Source organism: Lactuca virosa, chromosome 4 (assembly GCF_052849685.1).
Source record: "Lactuca virosa cultivar CGN04683 chromosome 4, Lactuca_virosa_CGN04683_v6, whole genome shotgun sequence".
In the NCBI taxonomy this organism is placed as follows: domain Eukaryota; kingdom Viridiplantae; phylum Streptophyta; class Magnoliopsida; order Asterales; family Asteraceae; genus Lactuca; species Lactuca virosa.
Genome location: NC_136429.1, coordinates 452,926,796 through 452,946,940, shown reverse-complemented (window position 1 = coordinate 452,946,940; position 20,145 = coordinate 452,926,796).

The following is a 20,145-nucleotide window of genomic DNA, read 5'->3' as shown; positions in this document are numbered from 1 at the left end:
TTCATTGTTCTAGTAATAGTATTAGTAACTTCCTAAACTATACCTATTATAGTTTACTAGTAATGTTGTTTGTATGTAGGAACATGTTTGTATACCTTTGCTACCCAAAGGTCTTGAAATGAAAGAAGTAACTTTTATATCTATATACATATACATAATATATAACTAGGATTCAAACGACCTTCGGACAAATAACCGATACCCTAAGTCCACAACCAAACAAGGAACATGAAGCAAGGCGAGCTATCAGTCCTAAGTCCTTTCAATCCTACTTATATAACTATATCTATATAGATACACATTTAACAAAGTATAAGTTTAAAAGAGTTTAATGAAAGTATTTAACATGTAAAAGAGTTTGTAAAACAGTTTTAAGTAGTTTGATTGATAACATAGTTTGAAAAGTAAGAAATCCACTTGTTTGGTAGTTATTAATCACATGTGATTGATATAATAACTATAATAGTTCAACTTGTATCCCCCCCATAAAAGAATTTAAAATCATTTAAACGATTGATTAAGGGATATGAACTTACCTGTACTGAGTGGTTTGGATGAACGGATGGTATAAAATGCTAAGTGTCAAGTGAAGACTTGAGCACACACGCGGATCCTATTTAACATATAATAACACATATATGTATCCAATTAGTCATTTAACAACTAATTAACCAAGTTAAGACATCCTAGGACATGGAAAACACTTTGATTCAAGTGCTAGAAGTACCAAGGGTTGCATCTAAGGGCTGTATAGCCACTTAAAGGAGTTTTCGGTCTAAAGAGGTTTTCGGTCCAAAAGGTTTTCGGTTCAAATGGTTTTCGGTTCAAATGGTTTTCGGTCCAAATGGTTTTCGGTTCAAATGGTTTTCGGTTCAAATGGTTTTCGGTCCAAATGGTGACCGAAAACCCATGGTCTTTGATGCATAAGGTGATTTCCAAGGTCCTTCAACAATCAATTAAGTGTTCTAGACTCAATACGAAGTATTAGGAAAGGCTTAAAGTCATTTTGCACCATTTATAAGGGTTTTCGGTCTAAGGAGATGCACTAGACCGAAAACGCCTTTTGTTCTTGGATAAATGACGATTTCAAGGCCCTAAATCAAGTATCCTTACTAGATAACAAGTATAGGAGATAGATACTTACAATATGGAAGCAAAGAAGGGTGTTTTCGGCCCAAAACACTAGTGTGTGTTCTTGGTGTTCTTGGTGAAATGAAGAACACTTGAAGATCTAAGAAAATGGAATGATTTCATGGATGAAATCATGTAAGATCACTCGATAATGGAAGAGATCAACTAAACAAGGAAGGAAACACTTACAATCTTGAAGATCTTGACAAAAATTCGGATGATACTTAAGAGAGAATTGTTCTTGACTTGGAAATGGGAAAAAATGACTAAAAATGACTACAAATGACTAAGTGTCATTTATATACCCTTTAGGGTTTTCGGCCCTAACACTATTTTGGGCGGAAAACTCCCAACTCTTGAAGTTTTGTGACATAAATGTTGCACAATTAATCCTAAAGTATACTTCCTCTAATTTGTTCTCTCAAGAAAATAAATATTAAAAATACCCAACCGGACTTTAAACCGAGCTAAAAATTAGCAGAAAAGAATTTCACTTTTAATTGAAGTGTTAGACGGTAGAGTTTGTTCAAATGGAAATTTCGGGTTGTCACATCATCCCCCCGTTAGAGGGAATTTCGTCCCGAAATTAGAGTTTAAGCAAATAAGTAGTTACAAATAACTAAGTAAAAAGATGATGATATTTCAGTTTCATCCGATCCTCTCGCTCCCAAGTGAATTCAGGTCCTCGCTTGGCGTTCCAGCGAACCTTCACTATCGGGATACGGCTTTGCTTGGTTCATTTGACCTCTCGGTCCATGATCTCTATTGGTTCTTCCACGAAATTGAGGCTTTCATTGATTTCGATCTCGTCGAGTAGGATCACAAGAGTCTCGTTGGACAGACACTTTTTCAAGTTCGAGACGTGGAAAGTAGAATGTACGTTACTGAGTTCACGAGGTAAGTTAAGTTTGTAAGCTACAGGGCCGATTCCAACGAGAATCTCGAAAGGCCCTATGTATCTTGGATTTAGCTTTACACGCTTTCCGAAGCGTATCAAGCCTTTCCAGGGTGAGACCTTCAATAGAACACGGTCTCCCACATGGAATTCCAATGGTTTCCTTCGTTTATCTGCGTAGCTTTTCTGTCGGTCTCTAGAGGCTTTCAATCGTTCACGAATCTGAACGATCTTCTCTGTCGTTTCCCGAATGATTTCCGGACCCGTGAGAGTGCTGTCAGGAACTCGTCCTTTAGCTAACTGGGTATCACCCACCTCAGCCCAGCACAGAGGGGATCTGCACTTTCGGCCATAGAGGGCTTCAAATGGAACCGCCTTTATGCTCATGTGATAGCTATTATTGTAAGAGAATTCGACAAGGGGTAAATGAGTATCCCATGCCTTTCCAAAGTCAATCACACAGGCTCGCAACATATCTTCCAACGTTTGAATAGTCCTCTCACTTTGTCCGTCGGTTTGTGGATGATAGGTTGTACTCATGTCCAGCCTAGTTCCTAGGGAACTTTGTAGCGACTGCCAGAACCTCGAAGTGAATCTACTATCTTTGTCCGAGATAATGGATATGGGAACACAGTGCAGTCGTACAATCTCCCGTATGTAGGTTCTTGTAAGCTTCTCCATCTTGTCTGTTTCTTTGATAGGCAGGAAGTGTGCGGACTTGGTCAATCTGTCGACGATGACCCATATGTTATCAAGTCCACCCGTTGTCTTGGGCAGCTTGGTTATGAAGTCCATAGTGATCCGCTCCCACTTCCATTCTGGTATCTCCGGCTGTTGTAGTAGACCTGAGGGTTTCTGGTATTCGACCTTGACCTTGGCGCAAGTAAGGCATTTACTTACAAAGGTAGCAATCTATGCTTTCATGTTAGGCCACCAGTATAGCTTTTTAAGATCCAGATACATCTTATCTGAACCTGGGTGAACGGAATAACGAGCGTTATGCGCCTCGGTCATGACCAAGTCTCTGAAACCACCGTGTTTCGGTGTCCAGATCCGATCCATGAAATATAAGGCTCCGCCACCTTTGACTTCAAAGTTCTTATCCATCCCTCTCAGGGATTCACTCGCCACATTTTCAGGTTTCAAAGCGTCGAGCTGAGCCTCCTTAATTTTCGTGGAAAAGTGTGAATGGATAGTCATAGTCAATGATTTGACTCTACGACCAGAGTATTCTTTCCCACTTAGGGCGTCAGCTACTACGTTGGCTTTACCCGGATGATAACGAATTTCGCATTCGTAATCACTGAGTAGCTCGACCCACCATCGTTGTCTCATGTTGAGCTCCTTCTGGTCGAATATATGTTGTAGGCTTTTGTGGTATGTAAAGATCGTGCTCTTCGTACCGTATAGGTAGTGTCTCCAGATCTTCAGAGCAAACACAACTGCTCCTACCTCAAGATCGTATGTAGTGTAGTTGACCTCGTGTGTCTTCAGCTGTCTCGAGGCATAGGCGATGACCTTACCTCGTTGCATCAGAACACAGCCGAGCCCTTGATTTGACGCATCACAATAGACAACGAAGTCTTCTATCCCTTCGGGGAGGGATAGTATTGGTGCGGTGGACAAGGCTAGCTTGAGCGTTTGGAACGCTCTCTCCTGCTTCTCTTCCCAGTCAAAGGCCACGCCCTTCTGGGTCAAAGTCGTAAGAGGTTTCGCAATTCGGGAGAAGTTCTGAATGACCCTGCGATAGTAGCCAGCGAGGCCTAGAAATTGACGAATTTTGGTAGGCGTCTTCGGTGCTGACCAGCTCTCAATGGCTTTGATTTTGGAAGGGTCCACGTGTATTTCCTCTTCGCTAACCACGTGCCCTAAGAATTCGACTCTTCGGATCCAAAATTCGTATTTCGAGATCTTCGCATAGAGCTTCTCTGAACGTAGCGTTTCTAAGACCTGTCGCAGATGTTGACTATGCTCCTCCTTACTACGAGAGTAGATAAGTATGTTTTCGATGAAGACGATGACGAACTGATCCAAGTAAGGACGACACACCCTATTCATTAAATCCATGAACACCGCGGGCGCGTTGGTTAATCCGAACGGCATCACTACGAATTCGTAGTGCCCATAACGAGTTCGGAAGGCTGTCTTCGGGACATCCTCCCCTAGCACTCATAGTTGGTGATATCCGGATCTTAGATCAATTTTTGAAAAGAAGTTCGCCCCTTGCAGTTGATCAAATAAATCGTCAATACGAGGCAGAGGATAACGATTTTTGACGGTCAGTTTGTTGAGCTCCCTATAGTCGATGCACATACGAAACGATCCGTCTTTCTTCTTGACGAACAAGATTGGAGCTCCCCAGGATGAGAAGCTTGGTCTTATAAAGCCCTTGCTGAGCAGTTCGTTAAGTTGACAGGACAGTTCTTGCATCTCTACAGGTGCTAAACGATAGGGCGATTTGGCTACCGGGGTAGCCCCTGGAACTAAGTCGATTCGGAACTCAACTTGACGTTGCGGAGGTAATCCTGGGAGTTCTTCTGGAAAGATATCGGGAAAATCGTGTACTACTGGAATTTTCTTAATGTCTTTCGTTTCTTGGCTAACATCTACCATATGAGCAAGGAATGCGCGACATTCCTTTCACAAGAATTTCTGGGCTTCAATGCTCGAAATGATACGAAGGTTCGTGTCGGGCTTGTCGCCATAAATTACCAGAGTTTCGCCAAACGGCAGATTAAGGCGAACAGCCTTTTCATAACACATGATGTCGGCACGATGCAGACTCAACCAATCCATGCTGATAATGACGTCGAAACTTTTAATTGAGACCGGCATGAGGTCGATCGAAAATGAATGACTATCTAGAGTTAGGGTACATCCTATGTATATACTGCTAGTGCTCTCTTTCTTCCCATTAGCCATTTCTACAGTGAACCGTTCTTTAAGTGCTCGTGATTTTTGCTTAAGTAAATAAGCAAATTTTTGGTTCACGAAACTCCTCTCCTGTCCACTATCAAATCGTATGCATGCATAAGAGTTATCGAGGAGAAACGTACCAGTGACCACTGTGGGGTCGGCAACCGCTTCCTCGTGGCCTATAGCCAGAACTCTTCCCACTTCGCCGGCGATCCCTGCCTTAGGGCAGTTCCTCTTGTAGTGTCCCGCCTCGCCACAACCGTAGCAAGGTTGGCCCACACCAGCGTCGGGGACTTGGGTGATTGGCTTCGCCAGAGCCTTGCAGAAACGGGCAGTGTGCCCCTTCCTGTTGCAGTTAGAGCACTACATTTCTCGGCAGGCTCCGATGTGGTGGAAGTTGCATTTGTTGCACTTGGGAAAACTTCCAGTGTACTGCTTTACCGGAGCAGCAGCGGCAGGTGCTATCGCAGCATGAACTGCCACGACCTGCTGCTTTTTGGCAGCTTTCTTCCTCTTCTTGTCATCCCAAAACTTCCGCTTGGAATCAGCGGTTTTGGAGGGTTCCGAGATGGCCAGGGTTGTTGTTGTTGACGGGGTACGGACCCCGTGGTCAATAAGCCGATATGCCAACCGCTTGGCACTATCGAATGTAGTGGGGTTGGAAGCTAAAACATTCCCCTGAAATGGAGGCACCAGCCCCCATATGTACCTTTCGATTTTCTTTCCCTCTGTATGAACCATGTTGGGACAGAGGGCCACCAGCTCGCAGAACCTGGCGGTGTAGGTCACAATGTCGGAGCCCTTCATCGTCAGGCTCCAAAGTTCTTGCTCCAGCTTCTGGATTTCGCCCCTCGGGCAGTATTCTTCAATCATTAGCTCCCTCAGAGCTTCCCAGCCCATAGCATTACCCACTATGAGAGATAGTGACTTGATATGGCTATTCCACCATGTCAGGGCTTTTGCCTCGACGGTGCACGCAGCAAATTTGACTTTGCTTCCTTCCGGGCATGAGCAGATCTCGAAGATCGACTCTGTCTTTTCGAACAATTGCGAGAGGTCAATGACTCCGCCAGTCCCTTTAAAGGACAATGGCTTACAGTTGGTGAAGTCCTTATAGGAGAACTCTCTCAAGCGCACAGGGGCTTCACCAAGGGTAGAATGAACAGGTGTACCACCTCCGGTGGCACTCGAAGAATGATATTGAGCCATGGTTGTTGCCACAGCCGCAGCTACAGCAGCATTCAGAGCTGCCGTATCAATTTGAGGAGCAGGTGGTGTTGCAGTTATCGGAGGATCGCGCCTCGTTGATCGGCGTGGAGGCATATTGTAGCTATAAGTTTACAAAGATGAAGATATTGATAAGAATTTAATAGGGAGACTTTGATGAGAATGACTCATGGACTAACTCTCCATAGCCCAACAGCACAATTGAATAGTATGATTGAATGTAGATCTAGTACTAACAGATGAAAGCATTTGGATAATAATTTCCATGAGATTAGATATCTGTCAATAACATTGGTATTACAGATGTAACAAGTTCGGGAAAAATGACCTAGAAGTAGGTCTTACATCAACCAAGATGGGAAAATTTTGACAGAACTACGACCTAATCAAGACCTAACAGGTCCAAGTTTTAACAGAGATACGAAATTAGACCAGAGTTTTACATAACTAAGGTATATCCAAAAGAGAAGGTTGAGTAGGCTCTATCTACGACGAGAACCACTTGAGTGAGTTCTTGATTCAGACAGACGGCGCTCTATGTCTCGCATGCGCCTTTCATACATTGACAGTCTAGCCCGAAGTTCCCTAACTTCAGCTAGGGATGCAGCTAGTTGTTGCTGCAGAGTCCCATTGGTTATCCTAGCCCTTTCCATAGCTACCTCGAGTTGGCGAATGAGGACCGTGTTAACGCCAGAGTTGGCGTCAATCTCCATGCCTCGGTCAATAGATGCTCGACCTTGCTCGGTGTTCCGAGCAATCCTACGGACCATGATGGGCAGGACTCGATCAACTGAACCTCCCTCGTTTAGGTTGTAAAAGCTTTTGTCTCCATTGTAGGGAATGGGTTGACCCTGTTCCTGACTCCATCTGTTCAAGTTTGTGACCCACAGAGGTGTGAGTCCTTGAAATGCTGGACGAAGGTTAGGATTTGGGTTTGGGTTTTGAGCCACTGGGCGTAGGTTGTTGACTTCTGGCTCTGAGTCAGAACCATCAGAAAAGCCTTCTGCTTGGTGATCCTCCAAAGGGATTGGGTGATCATCTTCTGGCTCTTCTCCCAGCTATCCTGCCATGATATCTATGCGAGAAAAGGGGTATAAGAAATAAGCACATAGGTAAATTATAGTAACACAAAATACTCCTATAGTATTTTAAGTTTATGTTTTATTCTAAAGTTTCGTTGTGTTATTGTTGGTAAGTTTTTAGACTTGTTGCAACCTCACAACCACTCTTAGGCACATGCTAGTCACTCCTCGGATAATATAGTTGATCAGGCTATATCTTCCCAGGGTTGACTATATGTCTCTAAATCTGATTGTGTTGTCCAACAATCGTAATACTTTTGTTATGTCCTAGTGACACTGATTTTATTAAGAATGCAGGTATGTATACTTGGTTAAATATTTTATTATTTAAAAGTATAAACTCTTGGTCAGAGTATTTTAATCCCGTTGTGTTTATAGTTTGTATATCTTTTATGGGTTGATATACTCGATTCACTATAAACAATGCTCTGATACCAATCTGTCACACCCCAAAACCAGAACGGCGGAAACGTTCGGGGGTGGAGGACGTCATGTACAGTATCACAACAATGAATAGTAGTAAACAAGCAACAACATCATCCATTGCATTAATAATATAATTTAATACAAGTGTGTTCTGTTAAGTTTAATAGACACCAAAAACATGAAACAAAATAAAAGATGAGTCTTGAACGAGCTCCATCTTCTCAAAACCTGGCACCGGTACCTGTCTACTGGTGACCTGATAATACAAGTTATTTTGAAAGAGTTTATCAGCTTTAAAGCTGGTGAGATCATAAGTATTTTAGTGTCATTGTTTGTATGAAAGTGTTTGTAAGTACTTGAATGTATAAGTTTGTAAATGTTTGTAAATGTTTGTAAATGTTTGTATCTCCTAGAAAATCCTATATTTTCTACTAAACGTAGCCTTCTACCAAGGCATCAAATGAAATGTATGCTAGTTTCTTGTAAAAGTGTGTATTTTCCCAAATATGACTATCATTAACCAAAAATATAGCTTTTACATTACTGTTCATTGTGTGAAGGTCACAAAGTGAATGTAATGGGGAAATAATAAAGTGCTGTAGTGTTGTATTAAGTAACTACTGCTGTACTAATTACCTTAAACCAATTGTTATTTAAAGTAACATGTGATATGCATGTACCATACTACCGACTAAAAACACGACGATGAAAGACGTCGGAAGAAATGACATTTGGCACCCGTAGACTTGCAAGTCGCACTGTATCGAGCAGCAAGGTGTAGGATACTCAATCCAGTATAGATCTATACACAAACTCAACACTCTCCACTTAAGAAGATTCTGGATACAAAACGAGCCATGACAGGTGACGCCATGCCCCGTTACGTGGCTCACATAACTGTTGTAATGTACTTGTATATGTATTGTGTGTACTAGCTGTATTGTATGTTCTCTCTCTGTCTAGTATGTATGTATGTTCTCTCTGTTTCTCATAATAGTATGTTCTCTTGTATAATGTATCGTATGTACCAGCTATATTGTATGTTCTCTCTTACTGTCTAGTATGTATGTATGTTCTCTCTGTATGTTATCGTTTGTTTCTCGTTATAGTATTCTCTATCTGTTTCTCGTTATAGTATGTGTTGACTCATGTATGAACTGACTCATTGTACGTTTCATTGTTCTAGTAATACTATTAGTAACTTCCTAAACTATACCTATTATAGTTTACTAGTAATGTTGTTTGTATGTAGGAACAAGTTTGTATACCTTTGCTACCCAAAGGTATTGAAATGAAAGAAGTAACTTTTATATCTATATACATATACATAATATATAACTAGGATTCAAACGACCTTCGGACAAATAACCGATACCCTAAGTCCACAACCAAACAAGGAACAGGAAGCAAGGAGTGATATCAGTCCTAAGTCCTTTCAATCCTACTTATATAACTATATCTATATATATACACATTTGACAAAGTATAAGTTTAAAAGAGTTTAATAAAAGTATTTAACATGTAAAAGAATTTGTAAAACAGTTTTAAGTAGTTTGATTGATAACATAGTTTGAAAAGTAAGAAATCCACTTGTTCGGTAGTTATTAATCACATGTGATTGATATAATAACTATAATAGTTCAACTTGTATTCCCCCCCCCCCCCCCATAAAAGCATTTAAAATCATTTAAAAGATTAATTAAGGGGTATGAACTCACCTGTAATGAGTGGTTTGGATGAACGGATGGTATAGGATGCTAAGTGTCAAGTGAAGACTTGAGCACACACACGGATCCTATTTAACATATAATATATATATATATATATATATATATATATATATATATATATATATATATATATATATATATATATATATATATATATATATATATATCCAATTAGTCATTTAACAACTAATTAACCAAGTTAAGACATCCTAGGACTTGGAAAACACTTTGATTCAAGTGCTAGAAGTACCAAGGGTTGCATCTAAGGGTTGTATAGCCACTTAAAGGAGTTTTCGGTCTAAAGAGGTTTTCGGTCCAAAAGGTTTTCAGTTCAAACGGTTTTCGGTTCAAATGGTTTTCGGTCCAAATGGTTTTCGGTTCAAATGGTTTTCGGTTCAAATGGTTTTCGGTCCAAATGGTGACCGAAAACCCATGGTCTTTGATGCATAAGGTGATTTCCAAGGGCCTTCAACAATCAATTTAGTGTTCTAGACTCAATACTATGTATTAGGAAAGGCTTAAAGTCATTTTGCACCATTTATAAGGGTTTTCGGTCTAAGGAGATGCACTAGACCGAAAACGCCTTTTGTTCTTGGATAAATGACGATTTCAAGGCCCTAAATCAAGTATCCTTACTAGATAACAAGTATAGGAGATAGATACTTACAATATGGAAGCAAAGAAGGGTGTTTTCGGCCCAAAACACTAGTGTATGTTCTTGGTGTTCTTGGTGAAATGAAGAACACTTGAAGATCTAAGAAAATGGAATCATTTCATGGATGAAATCATGTAATATCACTAGATAATGGAAGACATCAACTAAACAAGGAAGGAAACACTTACAATCTTGAAGATCTTGACAAAAATTCGGATGATACTTGAGAGAGAATTGTTCTTGACTTGGAAGTGGGAAAAAAATGACTAAAAATGACTAAGTGTCATTCATATACCCTTTAGGGTTTTCGGCCCTAACACTATTTTGGGCCGAAAACTCCCAACTCTTGGAGTTTTGTGACATAAATGTTTCACAATTAATCCTAAAGTATACTTCCTCTAATTTGTTCTCCCAAGAAAATAAATATTAAAAATACCCAACCGGACTTTAAACCGAGCTAAAAATTAGCAGAAAAGAATTTGACTTTTAATTGAAGTGTTTGACGGTAGAGTTTGTTCAAATGGGAATTTCGGGTTGTCACACACCAACTACAGGTCTCTAAGCATAACCACATCCTATCTACCAGGACATCGATCTAACAGATCATACTAGCATATAACCATCCTATCTACCAGGATACCGAGCTAACATATCACAAAAATAACAATTCCAAATAACAAATCAAAGGGTCAGCCTTAGTGCCTTAGACCCTTGAGTATAGTGAGGATAACTCACCTTGCAATGCCGAACTGAACCACGAAATTACGCTCCCGAAATACTGCCCTAAACTCCAACACCTATAACCACCAACGATCCATTTCCATAAATAACCATTTACCAAATACACTTAAAAGTCAAACATGGTCAACCCTGGTCAAAGTCAAGGTAAACAGTCCATGTTGACCTGACTCGCCGAGTGCAATATACTGACTCGTCGAATTCCTCCGGAACTCACAGAGTCATAAAACCGTAGTCTACTCGCCGAGTTTCTAAGCAACTCGTCGAGTTCAAGCGTGTCTAAAGTTCGGGGAAACCCCCTTCTGACTCGTCGAGTCGTCTCTCAGACACGCCGAGTCCATGTGGAAACTATTCTCAGGCAATCTTCATCCGACTCGTCGAGTCGACCATGCAACTCCTCAAATCCCATTCAGTCCATCACTCATTCAGACGATTTTAAGTTGCTTCAAAGCTCTAAATAGTAGATCTATGCTCCTAGGGTGCTGCTATCACGTAAAGTTGCTAACTTTACGTGCATGCAAGGTTCTCTGAAGTTAAAACACTCATAAATAGCATTAGGAGAAGGTTTTGGACATGAAGGAGGGCTAGGGTTTCATAAGGCTTGAGGCTTTATGTCCATAAGGCCTTGGAAAGTCAAGATCTGAAACTATGCCCTTGTGACAAGCTCAAACCCGGATGTGACCCCATCTTGCCCTAGAAATGACCATTTCTTTTACTAAAAAGGGAGATCTAAGCAATGCAATGTAAAGGTGGTAGCTTTATACCTCAATCTTGCTGTCACAACACTGGGAAGGCTGGATCTACAAGCTCTTCCTTGTTCCAAGCTCTTAACTCCTCAAGAAATGCTCCAATACACTCTCTTTTGGTCTCACACACTCAAGAATAGAGGCTAGCTAGCTATTAGGGTTTCTCTGGACGTGAAGGTGACAAGGGAGGCTGAGGAGGAAAGTTAAGGACCTTTAAATAGGGTGCAAACCCTAAAATTAGGGTTTTCACTTTCCAGCACCTACTCGTCGAGTCGGGTCCTCCAACTCGTCGAGTAGGGTCTAAAACCCATGCGGATGATTTTGTCTCTACTCGACGAGTTGGCCTATCAACTCGTCGAGTCGCCTTTAATACTTGACTCTTGAAACTTTAAACTGATATCGGGAAATCAGGATGTGACAACTCTCCCCCACTTAAACTAGGCTTCGTCCTTGAAGCCTGCTGCAATGCACAAATTCGGATAATGTCGTGACATTGTAGCCTCCGTCTTCCTAGTCAACTCAAATCCCTCCAGACGCTACTACTGTACCTTTGCCAAGGTAACTCTTCTTTGTGCAGGACTCTTACTTTTCCTTTCCAAGACGACCACCTGCCTCTCAACTTAATTTCGGCATGCATCAACCTGAGTATCACCCAATGATACCACAACATTCCCGTTTTACACACACCTTCGCAACTTGCGAACGATGGAACTCGCCATAATACGGCTAAGCTCCTCCAGAAAGGCCTAATCTATCTGCCACTTTGCCAATCCTGGCAATAATCCTGACGACTCGAAGAATCGGGGACTCATCATCCTCCTTCCTTCCTGAAGCGAATCCTCATATGCTGACAGGATATTTCATCCTTCAGCTCCCGGAACAACTCACATGAACAACCAGCTAACAAGTACGAATACTCATACCTGGCCCAATCAGCCTCGAGCTGGAATACCATGCATGCCTACGACGGGTCCGGTCATCCCTCATATGGAATACCCTCGTATCACACACATGTTTGGCCCAATCAACCCTCGGGTTAGAATACCAAACATGACAGGTCCAATCAATCATAGGGTCCGGTCATCCTCTAGATGGAATACCCTAGATTGGAATACCTCTATGAACATAACTCGGGTCTACTCATAACTTAAGATCCAAGGATCTATCCTTGCGTCTCATCCACAATCCTCTGATTCGTCACCACCAAGCACAACCCACCTGAATATCAACAGTACATCCATTCCGAATGCGCTCCTACAAGACGCATAACCATCACAATCTCTATGCCTACAGCCTATGACTAGAATACCCTCACATCGTCCTCAACATAGGTCTGGATTTCTTTTGAGCCCACAGCATGAGTCTGGTATGCCCTCTCCGGCCCTCAGCTCATGACTGGAATGCTCCCGATAACCTATCGACACTGCTGTCGTCACTTCAGTTGCCCAACACTCCATCCTGGAGATACTCACCTCCTCCATTGCCCAAGAAGACCTAATCCATGTCCTTCACAACACCGACAAGTGCCACAGTACTAAAATCTCACCACCAAGAAGACCTAATCCATGTCCTTCACAACACCGACAAGTGCCACAGTACTGAAATCTCACCATACACTATCCACTTATAGAACAAGTTGCTACCCCAAGAGTTTTCAGACTCCCCTACATAACCACTGACAATCCCCAAGGACATTCTATAGGTGCTAACCAGTAATCACAAATAACATCCGGTTCCATAGGTTATTATCACAAAGCAGCGTGCTCAATACCATAACATAGATCTAACATAATACATATAGAGTCTTCAGCATGACTGGACCGCCTCTTCGGACCTACAGCCTATCTGGACCACTCTCAGAACCTTCAGCATGTCTAGACCGCCTCTCCGGGCCTTTAGCCTGTCTGGACCGTTCTTCGAGCCTTCGACCTGACTGCTACTCCCCGCGTGCCTTCAGTCTATCTGGACCGCTCTAAGTCTGTTGTGCATAAATCTGGACCCATCCAGGTGCCCTTTCCCATATTGCCAGTTCTCCCCCGTTTGGGTTTCCGAACTCCTGATCCAATCTGTAGACTATAATCTCGGCCTAACTCTAGACCTCATTTTGATCGCCCACTCTCTCGGGAAACCGTGGTCTGATCTCTGACCCGCATATCCACCACATACGCTAAATAACCCGCATGCCCGTGCTGAATGTACCGCCGAGCCATGGCAGCTAAACCAAACCCTCAATGGTTGACGTTCCATCTGAGAATTCCTAATTCTCCCCCACTTAGAGTACTAACCACTACCCACTGGTGGTGAAGCTGATACGCGACTTAACAGCCCCAATCGAGTGTTACCATACTTAACCTTAGAGAAGTTAACCCACGCAAGACAATCCTCCCGATTCGAAGTAAACGAACTTCAAGAGAATCTGAATCCCAGCTGGTAACCTCTGAATTACCGATTTACAACCACTCACCCTGGACTGGTGTTTTTCTATCCTAGCTCCTGATCCACGAATGCATCTCTGAGTCCTAACCATCTATATTCCCCTGATAATAAATCCCCCCTAACATCTCCTACGTCCTAATAACTTATGCAGAAAGAAACGAAAGCTCATAATACAATCATAAATAAATAGATGGGAGGAAAGACATATCGGTCGCTACATCAGGTACCGTCCTGGCCTCCTCGGCTGTAAGCTGGAAGGCGTGTCCCTGAGCCTTCGGAGGCTTTGCCCTACCCTGGCTCCCGGCAGTAATCATCAGTGTAGCTGGTGTTGGAGCCTGTACCGACCTGGAAGCTACTAAGGGACATTGGACCTTCATATGGCCCACCTGCTCACAATGGTAACAAATCCTGACACCATCCCCTGGATTCTGCTGCCTACAATCCCTTGCGATATGAATCTCCTTGCCACACTTGTGGCATCCTGATGAAGATCGGAAAACCCCATCATGCACCTTGCCGCACCTCCCACAGGTGTGACCCCTCTGACTCTCCTGTCTGTAATCAGCGGCCCTAAACTGTTTCGGCGCATGCTGTGACTGTACCGGGGCCTGTTGCTGCTCTCTCAGCTGAAGCTCAATCTCCAACTCACGCCGCCTGGCGCCCTCCTGTAAATCTAGTAAGGTATCACATCTCTGTGCGGACACGAACTGTCTGATGTCCGTCTTGAGCATACTTAGAAAACGAGTCATCTGAGCCTACTCGGATGCAAACTCTGGGCAAAACATCGCCCTCTCAGTAAACATGCTGGTGATCTCCATCACCGACTCCGAATCCTATCGCAGATGCAAAAACTCTTGCGCCAGTCTCTCCCGCTCAACCCGCTGGACGTAGCGGGTATGGAACATATCCCGAAATCGATCCCAAGTAACCGCAGCTCGATGCTCATCCAAATATGATCCAGTCATCAATCTCCACCAGTCCTTTGCTCCAGACCTCGGCAGGTTCAGAGCACACCTGACCTTCTGGTCAGCAGGGCATGAACATGTGAAGAAACACCCCTCCACGTCAGACAGCCACCTCATGGATTTGATGGGGTCCTGAGTCCCATCAAAAGTAGGGGGCTTCGTGTTGTCGAAGTCCCGGTACTGACAAACCCGTCCGGCTCCCAACCATGCCGCCGATACAGCCGTTGTAGCTGCTGCGGCAGCCGCCTCAGTGAGGGCTGCATAGCGATCATCGAAATACTCCACCATAGCGGTCTTGATAGAACCAAACATCTCCGGAAACTGAGCCCGGAACATAGCAGCAACCTCATCATGCAGGATCTCCTGGATCCTGTCATCCATCTCGTTTGGCCTCATCTGGCCGATAGTCTCCGGCGCTGTCGGTGCCTCTTGTCCGCCCTCTCCTGATCCTGACCTGGATCCAATCACGAATCGTCGTGTAACCACCATGCTGAAAACATACTGAAAAGATATCAGATACTCGTCATAACAATCCGGGAACCAACTCCCAACCAAAACCCTGGGGGTTGTGACTTCCTTGCTACGCGTATGGGTCATGTGCTTTCAGTAGTACGGGACCATACTAACTTCCACACCTACCCATATTTGTCTCAAGTATCATCACAACGCCCTACTAACATACATAAACATAGCGACCGCTCAGTCCTCACTCCTAGAGGAAAGCTACATATCTCATAACCGGCGGACTCATCTGTCACACCCGAAAACCGGAACGGCTGAAACGTTCGGGGGTGGAGCACGTCATGTACAGTATCATAACAATGCAAAGTAGTAAACAAGCAACAACATCATCCATTGGATTAATAGTATAATTTTATTACAAGTGTGTTCTTTCATAGTAATAAGATACCAAGAACAAGTAATCAAAATAAAAAACGAGTCTGGAACATGCTCCGTCTTCTCAAAACCTGGTCGACTGTACCTGCCTACTAATGACCTGAGAATACAAGTTATTTTGAAATAGTTTATCAGCATTAAAGCTGGTGAGTTCATAAGTATTTAGTGACATTGTTCGCACGAAAATGTTTGTAGGTTTGAAGAAAATGTTTGTAATTGTTCAATGTAAATGTTTGCTGTAAGCAATTGTATCTCCTAGAAAATCCTATATTTTCTACTAAAAGTAGCCTTCTACCAAGGCATCAAAATGTTATGTATGTTTGTTTCTTGTGAAGTGTGTATTTTCCCAAGTATGACTATCATTAACTAAATATAGTTATACATTAATAAGTATGTGATAAGATCACAAAGTAAATGTAATAGGGAAAATAATGTTTTACCTCAGCAGTGACACTGCCGGTTATAAAGTGATAAAATACAGACTCCAGGTAGTATTAAATGTACAATACACCTCGGGGAGTCTAAAGTAATAAAATACAGACTCTAGGTAGTATTAAATGGACAATACACCTCGGGGAGTCTTTTTGCCTTTAATCTCAAGTTGGTTAATTAAAGGTTTAAATGTGAACTCGTATGTAACCATACTGATCGACGACTAAATAAAAGATGACCCTCCTGTGTCATATGTAGTGAGGTGACATTTTGTCACCCCTTGGCCTTATCGGCTGGGACTGTAGCTAGCAGTCGGGGTGTGGGAGTGTCTGTCCCATATAGATCTATACACAAGATGCCCGCTCTCCCTCCAGGAGACTTTGGTTACAATATGATACAACACTGTCTTGTTGTATCCTTAAATGGTATGTCACATTAAATTATCGTATATCAATGTTTGTATAGTAAGTCATAACGTAGTAATGTTCTTTCTGTACTAGTATATAGTATATTCTCCTAGTTTCTTGTAAAAGTGTGTATTTTCCCAAATATGACTATCATTAACCAAAAATATAGCTTTTACATTACTGTTCATTGTGTGAAGGTCACAAAGTGAATGTAATGGGGAAATAATAAAGTGCTGTAGTGTTGTATTAAGTAACTACTGCTGTACTAATTACCTTAAACCAATTGTTATTTAAAGTAACATGTGATATGCATGTACCATACTACCGACTAAAAACACGACGATGAAAGACGTCGGAAGAAATGACATTTGGCACCCGTAGACTTGCAAGTCGCACTGTATCGAGCAGCAAGGTGTAGGATACTCAATCCAGTATAGATCTATACACAAACTCAACACTCTCCACTTAAGAAGATTCTGGATACAAAACGAGCCATGACAGGTGACGCCATGCCCCGTTACGTGGCTCACATAACTGTTGTAATGTACTTGTATATGTATTGTGTGTACTAGCTGTATTGTATGTTCTCTCTCTGTCTAGTATGTATGTATGTTCTCTCTGTTTCTCATAATAGTATGTTCTCTTGTATAATGTATCGTATGTACCAGCTGTATTGTATGTTCTCTCTTACTGTCTAGTATGTATGTATGCTCTCTCTGTATGTTATCGTTTGTTTCTCGTTATAGTATTCTCTATCTGTTTCTCGTTATAGTATGTGTTGACTCATGTATGAACTGACTCATTGTACGTTTCATTGTTCTAGTAATAGTATTAGTAACTTCCTAAACTATACCAATTATAGTTTACTAGCAATGTTGTTTGTATGAATGAACATGTTTGTATACCTTTGCTACCCAAAGGTATTAAACTGAATGAAGGAACTTTTATATCTATATACATATACATAATATATAACTAAGATTCAAACGACCTTCGGACAAACAGTCGATACCCTAAGTCCACAACCAAACAAGGAACAAGAAATAAGGTGAGCTATCAGTCCTAAGTCCTTTCAATCCTACGTATATAACTATATCTATATAGATACGCATTTGACAAAATATAAGTTTAGAAAGAAGTTTTGTAAATCCTATTGAAGAGTTTATATGTAAAAGAGTTTATAAAATGATTTGAAGTAGTTTGCTTGATAACAAAGTTTGAAAAGTAAGAAATCCACTTGTTTGGTAGTTATTAATCACATGTGATTGATATAATAACTATATTAGTTCAACTTGTATTCCCCCCCATAAAATCATTTAAAATCGTTTAAAAGGTTGATTAAGGGGTATGAACTCACCTGTAATGAGTGTTTTGGATGGAAGTGCTGGGTAGGATGCTAAGTGTCAAGTGAGGACTTGAGTACACACGGATCCTATTTAACATATAATGACACATATATGTATCTAATTAGTGATTAAAAAACTAATTAAACAAGTAAAGACACCTTAGTACAAGGAAAACACTTTCATTCAGGTGCTAGAAGTACAAAGGGGTTGCATCTAAGGGTTGTAGGGCCTCACATTGGAGTTTATGGCCCAGTGTAAACCCCCATGAGTTTACGGCCCATGGGTTTACGGCCCATGGTGTTTACTGCCCATGGGTTTACGGCCCATGGTGTTTACGGCCGTAAACTCATGGTGTCTTGTACCATTTCGTGTGTTTAAAGTCCTATAATCATCTTGGAAGTGTTCTAGGCTTTGTTTCAAGGCTTATGAAGGTGTTGTGGCAACTTTGCACCACTTTAATAGAGTTTACGGCCAAGGGAGATTGCCTTGGCCGTAAACACCCTTTTGTTCCAAATTTCTTGGTGTTTTCCAGTTGTTTAACAAGTGATTCTAGTACGCAACAAGCTAAGGATAGTGTACTTACGTTTTGAAGGAAAATGGGGGTGTTTTCAGCCCAAAACACTTAAGTGTTCTTGGTGTTCTTGAGGATCTTGAAGATCTAGACTCAAAAGATGAGATTTGTGGATGAAATCAAAAGTGAATCAAGGTAAAGAGATGTATTAACACTTAGATGGAAGGATTTACTTACATTTTTGAAGATTGGAAGCAAAAGTCTCAAGATCCTTGGGAGAGAATTCCGAATTTTGGGGCTTGGAATGGTGAAAATGAAGAAAAATGACTAAGTGTCATATATATACTAGGGGTTTACGGCCACCATGTGTATACGGCCGTAAACTCACATGGTGTGGCCGTAAACTCCATATGATGATGGCTAGGGCTTGTTTGATAGTTTACAACTCCAATGGACACTTCCTTTCACTTATTCTTTTGATGAATTAAGCTCAGAATGCTCAAATAGACTCTAAATTGTGCTAAAAGTTAGCAGAAGTGAGTTTGACTAGATTGAAATGTAGGGTTTGTACAAGAAAGAAATTTCGGGTTGTCACATCATCCAAACAACCCACCCATCCATGAAACTTCCACCAACCCTGCAGAACTAGTGTATGCTAGTCATACATAACGCTGGACCCTATAGACTTTCGAATACCTGGTCCTACCCTAAGCCCTTAATCAGACAAGAACAGGAAATAAAGCCAAACCAAACATTCTAAGGCTATAAGATCTTAATTATGTACGGTCGTGATGCATACACTAAGCAACTATAGTAATGATGTCAATTTCATATAAGGAAAACCCTAGGCTATCAGGCATCATACAATCAGAGAATTCTATCATGCAATATTCCTGAAGATCGTTAGCCTAGTACTAGCATGTTGTTCTAACATATCACATAATCAAATAATTGTATGGTATTTTGGGGTCTACTTACTGGCTCCGGCTGATCGTACACTCTGCATCCTCCTTTTCTTATTTTGTAAACCATTTAAAAATCATTTTGAAAAATATTTTCCTTAGTTTGAGACTGGATTCACACGAGTGTTCCTCCAATTCACTCGGTCCGATTCTAACTCATCCCGACTCAACCTAGCCAACTCAGTCAAGGAAAATCACCCGAGCTGACCTCACAGAGTGAACAGCCTTATCTCACGTCGTGATCCCCAAGAAACTCAACGGAACAGGATCAACCACTCCTCACGTCATGAGACCCCATGTCTCACGTTATGAGAACAGTGTGAAGACAAAATTCCAACTTTTAAGTCATTAATAGATTAAGCCTTGTACTCTAACTTTCCAAAATATCTTATCACTCCAAAATACACAAGAAAGTCGATGCTTTTAAGACATATATGTCCAATACATGTCTAGATGTCATTTGGGTCAAAAGTTGAAGAAAAAGACATCCAACTTTCATGCAAGGTTCTAAATGTAACATCCATAAAAATTCAAGTCAATTTAAAACTTTTTAAAACACTTAAAACCATTCAGATATTACAATTTGTTTTTAAAATATTTTAAACATCAGAGTTCCCAGAAATCCAAATCATAAAATGTGAGG